We start from the raw sequence: 13,126 nt of genomic DNA, 5'->3' as shown, positions 1-13,126 counted from the left end.
ACCAAGCCAAAAGGAATAATATTCATATTATAGGGGTACCAGAAGAAGAAGAAAGAGAAAAAGGGATAGAAAGTCTCTTTGAAGAAATAATTCCTGAAAACTTCCCCAAACAGGGGGAGGAAATAATCGAACAGACCATGGAATTACACAGAACCCCCAACAGAAAGGATCCAAGGAGGACAAAACCAAGACACATGGTAATTAAAATGGCAAGGATCAAGGATAAGGAAAGAGTTTTAAAGGCAGCTAGAGAGAAAAAGGTCACCTATAAAGGAAAACCCATCAGGCTAACATCAGACTTCTCGACAGAAACCCTACAGGGCAGAAGAGAATGGCATGATATACTTAATGCAATGAAACAGAAGGGCCTTGAACCAAGGATACTGTATCCAGCACGACTATCATTTAAATATGATGGAGGGATTAAACAATTCCCAGACAAGCAAAAGCAGAGGGATTTTGCTTCCCACAAACCACCTCTACAGGGCATCCTACAGGGACTACTCTAGATGGGAGCACTCCTAAAAAGAGCACAGAACAAAACACACAACATATGAAGAATGGAGGAGGAGGAATAAGAAGGGAGAGAAGAAAAGAATCTCCAGACAGTGTATATAACAGCTCAATAAGCGAGCTAAGTTAGGCAGTAAGATACTAAAGAAGCTAACCTTGAACCTTTGGTAACCACAAATCTAAAGCCTGCAATGGCAATAAGTACATATCTCTCAATAGTCACCCTAAATGTAAATGGACTTAATGCACCAATCAAAAGACACAGAGTAATAGAATGGATAAAAAAGCAAGACCCATCTATATGCTGCTTACAAGAAACACACCTTAAACCCAAAGACAAGCATAGACTAAAAGCCAAGGGATGGAAAAACATATTTCAGGCAAACAACAGTGAGAAGAAAGCAGGGGTTGCAGTACTAATATCAGACAAAATAGACTTCAAAACAAAGAAAGTAACAAGAGATAAAGAAGGACACTACATAATGATAAAAGGCTCAGTCCAACAAGAGGACATAACCATTCTAAATATATATGCACCCAATACAGGAGCACCAGCATATGTGAAGCAAATACTAACAGAACTAAAGAGGGAAATAGACTGCAATGCATTCATTTTAGGAGACTTCAACACACTATTCACCCCAAAGGATAGATCCACCGGGCAGAAAATAAGTAAGGACACACAGGCACTGAACAACACTGGAACAGATGGACCTAATAGACATCTATAGAACTCTACATCCAAAAGCAACAGGATATACATTCTTCTCAAGTGCACATGGAACATTCTCCAGAATAGACCACATACTAGCTCACAAAAAGAGCCTCAGTAAATTCCAAAATACTGAAATTCTACCAACCAATTTTTCAGACCACAAAGGTATAAAACTAGAAATAAATTCTACAAAGAAAACAAAAAGGCTCACAAACACATGGAGGCTTAACAACATGCTACTAAATAATCAATGGATCAATGAACAAATCAAAATAGAGACCAAGGAATATATAGAAACAAATGACAACAACAACACTAAGCCCCAACTTCTGTGGGATGCAGCAAAAGCAGTCTTAAGAGGAAAGTATATAGCAATCCAGGCACACTTGAAGCAGGAAGAACAATCCCAAATGAATAGTCTAACATCACAATTATCGAAACTGGGAAAAGAAGAACAAATGAGGCCTAAAGTCAGCAGAAGGAGGGACATAATAAAGATCAGAGAAGAAATAAACAAAATTGAGAAGAATAAAACAATAGCAAAAATCAACGAAACCAAGAGCTGGTTCTTTGAGAGAATAAACAAAATAGATAAGCCTCTAGCCCAACTTATTAAGAGAAAAAGAGAATCAACACAAATCAACATAATCAGAAATGAGAATGGAAAAATCACAACAGACTCCACAGAAATACAAAGAATTATTAAAGACTACTATGAAAACCTATATGCCAACAAGCTGGAAAACCTACAAGAAATGGACAACTTCCTAGAAAAATACAACCTCCCAAGACTGACCAATGAAGAAACAGAAGTTAAACAAACCAAATACGAGCAAAGAAATTGAAACGGTATTCAAAAAACTACCCAAGAACAAAACCCCGGGGCCAGACGGATTTACCTCAGAATTTTATCAGACACACAGAGAAGACATAATACCCATTCTCCTTAAAGTGTTCCACAAAATAGAAGAAGAGGGAATACTCCCAAACTCATTCTATGAAGCCAACATCACCCTAATACCAAAACCAGGCAAAGACCACACCAAAAAAGAAAATTACAGACCAATATCCCTGATGAACATAGATGCAAAAATACTCAATAAAATATTAGCAAACAGAATTCAACAGTATATCAAAAGGATCATACACCATGACCAAGTGGGGTTCATCCCAGGGATGCAAGGATGGTACAACATTCGAAAATCCATCAACATCATCCACCACATCAACAAAAAGAAAGACAAAAACCACATGATCATCTCCATAGATGCTGAAAAAGCATTTGACAAAATTCAACATCCATTCATGATAAAAACTCTCAGCAAAATGGGAATAGAGGGCAAGTACCTCAACATAATAAAGGCCATATATGATAAACCCACAGCCAGCATTATACTGAACAGTGAGAAGCTGAAAGCATTTCCTCTGAGATCGGGAGCAGACAGGGATGCCCACTCTCCCCAATGTTCTTTAACAAAGTAGTGGAGGTCCTAGCCACAGCAATCAGACAAAACAAAGAAATACAAGGAATCCAGATTGGTAAAGAAGAAGTTAAACTGTCACTATTTGCAGATGATATGATACTGTACATAAAAAACCCTAAAGACTCCACTCCAAAACTACTAGAACTGATATCGGAATACAGCAAAGTTGCAGGATACAAAATTAACACACAGAAATCTGTAGCTTTCCTATACACTAACAATGAATCAATAGAAAGAGAAATCAGGAAAACAATTCCATTCACCATTGCATCAAAAAGAATAAAATACCTAGGAATAAACCTAACCAAAGAAGTGAAAGACTTATACTCTGAAAACTACAGGTCACTCTTAAGAGAAATTAAAGGGGACACTAATAAATGGAAACTCATCCCATGCTCCTGGCTAGGAAGAATTAATATCATCAAAATGGCCATCCTGCCCAAAGCAATATACAGATTTGATGCAATCCCTCTCAAATTACCAGCAACATTCTTCAATGAACTGGAACAAATAATTCAAAAATTCATATGGAAACACCAAAGTCCCCGAATAGCCAAAGCAATCCTGAAAAAGAAGAATAAAGTAGGGGGGATCTCACTCCCCAACTTCAACTCTACTACAAAGCCATAGTAATCAAGACAATTTGGTACTGGCACAAGAACAGAGCCACAGACCAGTGGAACAGATTAGAGACTCCAGACATTAACCCAAACAAATATGGTCAATTAATATTTGATAAAGGAGCCATGGACATACAATGGCAAAATGACAGTCTCTTCAACAGATGGTGCTGGCAAAACTGGACAGCTACATGTAGGAGAATGAAACTGGACCATTGTCTAACCCCATATACAAAGGTAAACTCAAAATGGATCAAAGACCTGAAATGTAAGTCAAGAAACCATTAAACTCTTGGAAAAAAACATAGGCAAAAACCTCTTAGACATAAACATGAGTGGCCTCTTCTTGAACATATCTCCCCGGGCAAGGAAAACAACAGCAAAAATGAGCAAGTGGGACTACATTAAGCTGAAAAGCTTCTGTACAGCGAAAGACACCATCAATAGAACAAAAAGGAACCCTACAGTATGGGAGAATATATTTGAAAATGACAGATCCGATAAAGGCTTGACGTCCAGAATATATAAAGAGCTCACATGCCTCAACAAACAAAAAACAAATAACCCAATTAAAAAATGGGCAGAGGAACTGAACAGACAGTTCTCTAAAAAAGAAATACAGATGGCCAAGAGACACATGAAAAGATGCTCCACATCGCTAATTATCAGAGAAATGCAAATTAAAACTACAATGAGGTATCACCTCACACCAGTAAGATAGCTGCCTGATCCAAAAGACAAACAACAACAAATGTTGGCAAGGCTGTGGAGAAAGGGGAACCCTCCTACACTGCTGGTGGGAATGTAAATTAGTTCAACCATTGTGGAAAGCAGTATGGAGCTTCATCAAAATGCTCAAAACAGACCTACCATTTGACCCAGGAATTCCACTCTTAGGAATTTACCCTAAGAACGCAGCAATCAAGTTTGAGAAAGACAGATGCACCCCTATGTTTATCACAGCACTATTTACAATAGCCAAGAATTGGAAGCAACCTAAATGTCCATCGGTAGATGAATGGATAAAGAAGATGTGGTACATATACACAATGGAATACTACTCAGCCATAAGAAGTGGAAAAATCCAACCATTTGCAGCAACATGGATGGAGCTGGAGAGTATTGTGCTCAGTGAAATAAGCCAAGCGGAGAAAGAGAAATACCAAATGATTTCACTCATCTGAGGAGTATAGGAACAAAGGAAAAACTGAAGGAACAAAACAGCAGTGGAATTACAGAACCCAAAAATGGACTAACAGGTACCAAAGGGAAAAGAACTGGGGAGGATGGGTGGGCAGGGAGGGATAAGGGCGGGGGAAGAAGAAGGGGGGTATTAAGATTAGCATGCATGGGGGGGGGAGTGAGAAAGGGGAGGGTGGGCTGCACAACACAGAGAGGACAAGTAGGGATTCTACAACATTTTGCTAAGCTGATGGACAGTAACCGTAATGTGGTTGTTAGGGGGGACCTGATATAGGGAGAGCATAGTAAACATAGTACTCTTCATGTAAGTGTAGATTAAAGATTAAAAAAAAAAAAGAAAGAAAGAAAGAAAGAAAAGGGGGATTACTCTTTGATAGGATAAAACTATTGGTAAATCAAAGATCAATGCATGCTTTAAATATCCTTAATGTTGATCACTTAAAGGGTGTCAGATGATCAGCTATTGAGGTACTCTTTTCTGATAATACTTCTTTCTCTTAATAAAAAAAAAAAAAAAAAAAAGGCAGTCCCTGTGTGCTGACCTCCAATGAGTTCTGCACAGTGGTATAGAGGGCATGTCAAAGTGTGGGCAAAGGGTCTGTTTGTTTCCATGCAGAAGATCAAGGCCTAACTTGGATACCCAGAAAATGAACTAAGATACGATATGAGGAGGAGCTTCCGGCATCAGTACTCTCTGGAGGACTCGTGCCGGAGGATGATCATCAAAAAGCTTCCACAGGGATCCGGGCGATGCTGCAGTCCTGGCTGTGTCCACCCCACCGTTTCCTGGACTTGCCATTGGAATGAGGAGGGAGATGTCTAGGCTGGCATGTGCATACAGTGAGACAACGAATTTGACCAGATCTGTACTGTTGGAACTCAACCAGGAGTTGGGAGGGGTGCAAGGTGTAGCACTCCAAAATCTTATGACTATAGACTATCTACGGTTAAAAGGACATATGGGAGGTGAACAGATCCCAGAAATGGGCTGCTTTAATTTGTCTGATTTTTCTCAGACTGTTCAAGTACAGTTGGACAATATCCATCATATCATAGACCAATTTTCACAAATGCCTAGGGTGCCTAAATGGTTTTCTTGGCTTCACTGGAGATGGATGGTAATTATAGATTTGCTTTATTTATGTCACCGTATTCCTATTATGTTATTATGTGTGTACAAATTAGTTAGTAGTTTAAAACCTATACATACTTAAGGTACTCTACAAGAAGATATGTCAAAGAAATAATCAATCCTCCCATGTTTTCTTCCATATGCTACCTCTATAGCTTTTCTTCTTCCTTCCTAATTACAACCCTTAAATAGAATTCGTGCCTCATATCGAAGTTACCGAGTATCATAATTCCTCCAGGTGGTAAAGATACCTCGAGACAAGTGCTGGGCATAGAAGCCACAGGGCATAAATCTGCAAAGAAGTAAAAAGCTACCTTTTCAAACAATATGGCTTCTCTCTCACTTACCAACTTTACATTTCCCTGTATGGCCCCGGAAGATGACTGGTTAGCCAGAGACGGGTAAGATTCCTCAAGGGAGGAACAACCTAAGACAGGCACAGTCGCAGGGGGGCCATCAGGTGAGAAATTGGGGATCAACAGAGGTGAGGCTCAGAACCTCATCCCCCCTGCTTTGAGAGAAATCTTCTGCATCCGTGGATGGTTTATTGCCATTGTCTAGCTTGGATTAACACATAGTCTACAGGCACACACCTGATCATCTACAATTGCTCTCCTAGAACACTAAACTATGTTTTCTACCTTTATCTTGCATCTACCTACCACTTCAGCATTTTATTAAAAATAAAAATAATAATAATAATAATAAAGGGAGAAATGTGGGATCAACATATAAATCAAGTATAAAAATCAAATGAATATTCATATTTGACCTGATTGTTTATAGTTCATAATGCGTGATCAAAATAGAAAGTTTCTGTGATGAATGCCCTTGTACTGTTCACCATGTAAGAATTTATTCACTATATAAGAATTCGTTCACCATGTAAGAACTTGTTTGTTATGCTTCAGAAGATTGGAGACTGATGAGAGTTAGGCTTGAGATGGATTAATGATTGTACATTGAGCATTGACCCCCCTATACTGAATTTTATTGTTGTTAACAACCATTTGATCAATAAATATGAGAGATGCGCTCTCAAAAAAAAAATAACACAGACATTTCATCAAAGAGGATATACAGGTGGCAAAAAAATCACTTGAAAGATGTTTAACATCACTTTCTATTAGGGAAATGCCAATTAGCCATGATCAACTATCACTAAATACTTATCAGATTGGCCAAAATCAAATGCTGGTGACAGTGCAGAAAAAGTGTTTATACTTCACATTGCTGGTGGGAATGTAAAATTTCACAGCCATCTTGGAAAATGGTTTGGCAGTTTCTTAAAAAATTAAACATGCAAATACCATATGACATAGTTATTGAATTTCTAGGCATTTCTTCCCAGAGAAATGAAAATTTACGTTCATTCAGGAACAGCTGTACATGAATGTTCATTGTGGCTTTATTCGTAATAGTTAAAAAATGGAAACCTCTCAGATTGCCTTTAGTGGATGAATGGTTAAACTGCAGCACATCCATACCATAGAATACTACTTAACAATAAACGAGAACAAGCTACTGATACGGCAATCTGGATGAATCTCACAGAAATTATGCTGAGCGAAAGATGCCATTTTCAAAGGTTACATACTGTATGATTCCACTTATATAACATTCTTGAAATTATAAAATTTTAGCAATGGTGACTATCAGTTTTCAGAGGTAAGGACTGTAGTTAAGGGTGAATGTGAAGAAGAGGGTGTGGCTCTAAAAGAGCATCCCAGGGATCCTTGTGCAAATAGAATTGTTCTGTATCTTTACTGTATCAATGTCAATACCCTGGTTGTGATATTTTTATCAAGATGTTACCGTGAAGGAAACTGGGTAAAGTGTACGTAAGATCTTTCTGTATTATTTCTTATAACTAAGTACATGTGAATCAACAATTATCTGAAAAAAATTAAAATGTAATTGAAAACACACAAATAAATGGGTAATGGCAATATGTGATTAGGGATATGAAAATAAAGAAACATGCTTTATTAGAATATTAATTGATACAAAACTGGGAGTTAGTAGCTGATGATTTAAAAGACAAGATAAGAATTCAAAAACACGTAGCAGCGTGGAATAATGGACCAAAACTAATGTGATAAAATACAATGGATTTTAATGTAAAGCTCTATTTTTTATACACAAAAACTATCTGTTCAAAAATTTAAGCAATGAAATATCTGTCCTTAACCTTGATAATTTAGGTCTTTTTAGGTATCAGTATTGGTGTAAATTGGTAGTAAATAGTGTACATCTAGAAAAGATAAAAGTCTTTTTCCCATTCCCTTTCTCTTCTAACCCCACCTCTCAGCATATGCAGAAGGTGAAGTTCTGAACAATAAAGGTAATAAAAGAGTCAGTTCTTATAATGTATTAAGCTAAAAACATTGACAAGAATATTGGTCGTACTCCTTTGTCTGTTAAGGAACAGGGTGAGAAAATTTGTTCATTGTCACCACTTATTTCTTTTTTTTTTTAAATTTTGGTATCATTAATATACACTTACATGAGCAACATTGTGGTTACTAGATTCCCCCTATTATCAAGTCCCAACCACATACCCCATTACAGTCACTGTCCATCAGTGTAGTAAGATGCTATAGAGTCACTACTTGTCTTCTCTGTGCTATACTGCTTTTCCTGTGCACCCTCCTACATTATGTGTGCTAATTGTAATGCCGCCCTTTCCCCCCTTGTCCTTCCCTTCCCACCCATCCTCCCCAGTCACTTTCCCTTTAGTAACTGTTAGTCCACTCTTGGGTTCTGTGTGTCTGCTGCTGTTTTGTTCCTTCAGTTTTTGCTTTGTTCTTATACTCCACAGATGAGTGAAATCATTTGGTACTTGCCTTTCTCCTCCTGGCTTACTTCACTGAGCATAATACCCTCTAGCTCCATCCATGTTGCTGCAAATGGTAGGATTTGTTTTCTTCTTATGGCTGAATAATATTCCATTGTGTATATGTACCACATCTTCTTTACCCATTCATCTACTGATGGACACTTAGGTTGCTTCTGTTTCTTGGCTATTGTATAGTGCTGTGATAAACATAGGGGGGCATATGTCTTTTTGAGACTGGGCTCCTGCATTCTTAGGGTAAATTCCTAAGAGTGGAATTCCTGGGTCAAATGGTATTTCTATTTTGAGTTTTTTGAGGAACCTCCATACTGCTTTTCACAATGGTTGAACTAATTTATATTCCCACCAGCAGTGTAGGAGGGTTCTCCACAACCTCGCCAACATTTGTTGTTGTTTGTCTTTTAGATGGTGGCCATCCTAACTAGTGTGAGGTGATATCTCACTGTGGTTTCAATTTGCATTTCTCTGATGATTAGTGATGTGGAGCATCTTTTCATGTGTCTGTTGGCCATCTGACTTTCTTCTTTGGAGAAGTGTCTGTTCAGATCCTCTGCCCATTTTTTAATTGGATTATTTGGTTTTTGTTTGTTGAGGTGCATGAGCTCTTTATATATTTTGGATGTCAAGCCCTTATCAGATATGTCATTTATGAATATATTCTCCCATACTGTAGGATGCCTTTTTGTTCTACTGATGGTGTCCTTTGCTGTACTGAAGCTTTTTAGTTTGATATAGTTCCACTTGTTCATTTTTGCTTTTGTTTCCCTAGCCTGGGGAGATATGTTCATGAAGAAGTTGCTCATGTTTATGTTCAAGAGAGTTTTGCCCATGTTTTTTTCTAAGAGGTTTATGGTTTCATAAGTTACATTCAGGTCTTTGATCCATTTCAAGTTTACTTCTGTGTTTGGAGTTAGACAGTAATCCAGTTTCATTCTCTTACATGTAGCTGTCCAGTTTTGCCAACACCATCTGTTGAAGAGGCTGTCATTTGCCCATTGTATGTCCATGGCTCCTTTATTGTATATTAATTGACCGTATATGCTTGGGTTAATATCTGGACTCTCTATATTCTGTTCCACTGGTACCAAATTGTCTTGATTACTGTGGCTTTGTAGTAGAGCTTAAAGTTGGGAAGCAAGATCCCCCCTGCTTTATTCTTCCTTCTCAAGATTGCTTTGGCTATTCGGGGTCTTTGGTGTTTCCATATGAATTTTAGAACTATTTGTTCCAGTTTGTTGAAGAATGCTGTTGGTATTTTTATAGGGATTGCATTGAATCTGTAGATTGCTTTAGGCAGAATGGCCATTTTGACAATATTAATTCTTCCTCGCCAAGAGCATGGGATGAGTTTCCATTTGTTAGTGTCCTCTTTAATTTCTCTTAAGAGTGTCTTGTAGTTTTCAGGGTATAGGTTTTTCACTTCCTTGGTTAGGTTTATTCCTAGGTATTTTATTCTTTTTGATGCAATTTTGAATGGAATTATTTTCCTGATTTCTCTTTCTGTTAATTCATTATTAGTGTATAGGAAAGCAACAGATTTCTGTGTATTAATTTTGTATCCTGCAACTTTGCTGAATTCAGATAGTAGCTCTAGTAGTTTTGCAATGGGGTCTTTAGGGTTTTTTATGTACAATATCATGTCATCTGCAAATAGTGATAGTTTGACTTCTTCCTTACCAATCTGGATGCCTTATATTTCTTTGTTTTGTCTGATTGCCATGGCTAGGACCTCCAGTACTATGTTGAATAGAAGCAGGAAGAGTGGGCATTCTTGTCTTGTTCCTGATCTTAGAGGAAAAGCTTTCAGCTTCTCACTGTTAAGAATGATATTAGCTGTGAGTTGTCATATGTGGCCTTTATTATGTTGAGGTACTTGCCCTCTATACCCACTTTTTGAGAGTTTTTATCATGAATGGATGTTGAATTTTGTCAAATGCTTTTTCAGCATCTATGGAGATGATCATGTGGTTTTTGTCCTTCTTTTTGTTGATGTGGCGGGTAATGTTGATGGAGTTTCGAATGTTGTACCATCCTTGCATGCCTGGGATGAATCCCACTTGATCATGGTGTATGATCCTCTTGATGTATTTTGAATTCGGTTTGCTAATATTTTTGTTGAGTATTTTTGCATCTGTGTTCATCAGGGATATTGGTCTGTAGTTTTCCTTTTTGTGTGGGGTCTTTGTCTGGTTTTGGTATGAGAGTGATACTGGCTTCATAGAATAAGTTTGGGAGTAATCCCTCCTCTTCTATTTTTTGGATAACTTTAAGGAGAATGGGTATTATGTTTTCTCTAAACGTCTGATAGAATTCAGAGGTGAATCTATCTTGTCTGGGGGTTTTGTTTTTGGGTAGTTTTTTGATTGCCAATTCAATTTCATTGCTGGTTATTGGTCTGTTTAGATTTTCTGTGTCTTCCTGGGTCAGTCTTGGAAGGTTGTAAACCATCTATTTCTTTTATCATAAAAAATCATCCTTGCAGTGCATTTGTAGCAAATTTTCAAGATAGCTAGACTTCAAATACAGTGTAATTGTTATGAAATGCATGTTTAAGTATCAAAAAGTCTGGTTTGTGAAATTGGTTCTTGTGATTGATCATTTCTTGCCTTTGATAATAATATTCAAGCTGACATTTTTTATTTCCATAACTGTGAATACTTATAGTGAAAAGGGCATGTGTGATTTATTTCCTAGCTGTAAGAATGTATTACATAAGATAAACTTATAACACAGGTAGATGTCTTATCTCAAAACATTGATATGATTGATTATTGTCATGTCGTTATCTTACCTCTGGAACTGTTGTTATATAAAATAGTAACTCTCCTTATTGTTTAAGCTGTTATTTTGGCTGGCTTTTCTGATAGTTGCATCCAAAATCATAGTGATTCATATTTATTCCAGATGAAATTAACTATTAATTTATTGAAAAGGACTTTAAAATAACTGTATTTAGTGGTTCACAGTAATATGCCATATACACATAATAACAGGTATATCATTGTGAAACTGTAGCACATCAGTGGTATAGATAACCTCTTCAAGGATGTCAGAAAGAAAAGATTGGTTTTTATACCACATGACCAAGGTATGATATCATCGAAGTGTTTAAGTACAATGTTAACTTGGAGATTTTATACCTTGCTAATTTATCATTTAAGAGTGAAGACAAATGAAAGAGACTTTAAGACATACAAGGTTTAAGGAATTTTATTGTCTACAGACAATAAGAGAAGTATTTAAAAATATGATTTAACAAGAAGAAAAGTGAACCTAGAAGGAAATCATGGGATACAAAAAAATAGCTATAAGGAGAGAAACAGATAAAAATACTTTGGTAAACTTAGATGGTGATAGAAAAAAACTTTTGGTGGTGCTGTTTAAAAATGTAAAAACAAAAACAAAAAAATAAACTTCATGGCAGTAATGACTAGATAGGAGCGAGGTGATGTTGAGTAGAGTACAAAATCCATGTTGTGTGTATGAGGAAAATAGAAATATTTAATAACTTCAGAATCTCTTAGAAAAAGCTGTAATTAAAGAGGTGTGTTTAAAAAAATAAGAGTAACTGCAAAGAGAATTGACTACATCTATAAGTTCCAAATTAGCAATGGTGGGAAAAAAACAACAAAAACTAAATATAGGGAAAGAGGTTTAAGAAAGAACTCAAGAAAAATGTTAGTAACAGAAACCAGGTAAGATGGCTAAAGTAAGTCTGATTATATCAGTAATCATGGAAAGAGGCAAAAAAGTAACTGGATTAACATAATTTGCTAAAAGACATAAATTATCAGACACTACTTACACAAGAATCTTGTAAGAAAACCACAGACTGAGAATAAAGGGAGAGAAAGTGGTGTTCTTGATAAAAATTAACCAAAAGAATTCTGAGGTATAATAACAGCACAGAATTTAAGGCAAAAATCCTTAATTGGGGAAAGAAGAAAGCCATATAATATTAAAGGAATGATCTATTAAGAAAGTAATTTTCATTTTGTTAATATTATAGTCATAATAAGAAATGTAAAATTCACATTATAAAATATTATTGACTTTTTATAAATTTTACAAACAAAATATGTTCCCATTTGTAAATGAGAAATGAGGCTGCTCCTACAGACATAAGCCCTTACCATATTTTATGCTTGAAACTGCTAGATACATTCCAGATCAAGATTTTTGATGACAGTAATTCCAAAGTTTTGTTAGTCACCATCAATGAGCAACTTTATTCACTTTAAGTAGGTAATAAAAATTACAGCAGAATATTTACAACCATACAAAATTTTGGAACAGTTGAAATTGTATTTGAAGAATCTAATAGTTCTTTTTCATGAACAAATGTAATGTTGAAATTAATTCTTGTAATATTGAAATGCAAACAAGCATCAAAGGCAATTAAATGTTTTATATTAAGAGGTTAAAAAATGCTGGAGTTCTGCTTTACAAATGACACATGTGTCTTAGGACAGTCACCCCTAGAGCGGTTTTGGATGCCACTAGAAGAGCACATCAGCCACATATGGGCAGAATTGAGCAAAAGCTGTGAAGCACAGCCCTGAGCCTAGCCTCCCTGGCCCACACCTCTCCCGGAGGCTGTGC

Source organism: Manis javanica, chromosome 3 (assembly GCF_040802235.1).
Source record: "Manis javanica isolate MJ-LG chromosome 3, MJ_LKY, whole genome shotgun sequence".
NCBI classification, from domain to species: Eukaryota; Metazoa; Chordata; class Mammalia; order Pholidota; family Manidae; genus Manis; species Manis javanica.
Note: the sequence above shows the minus strand (reverse complement) of the source record.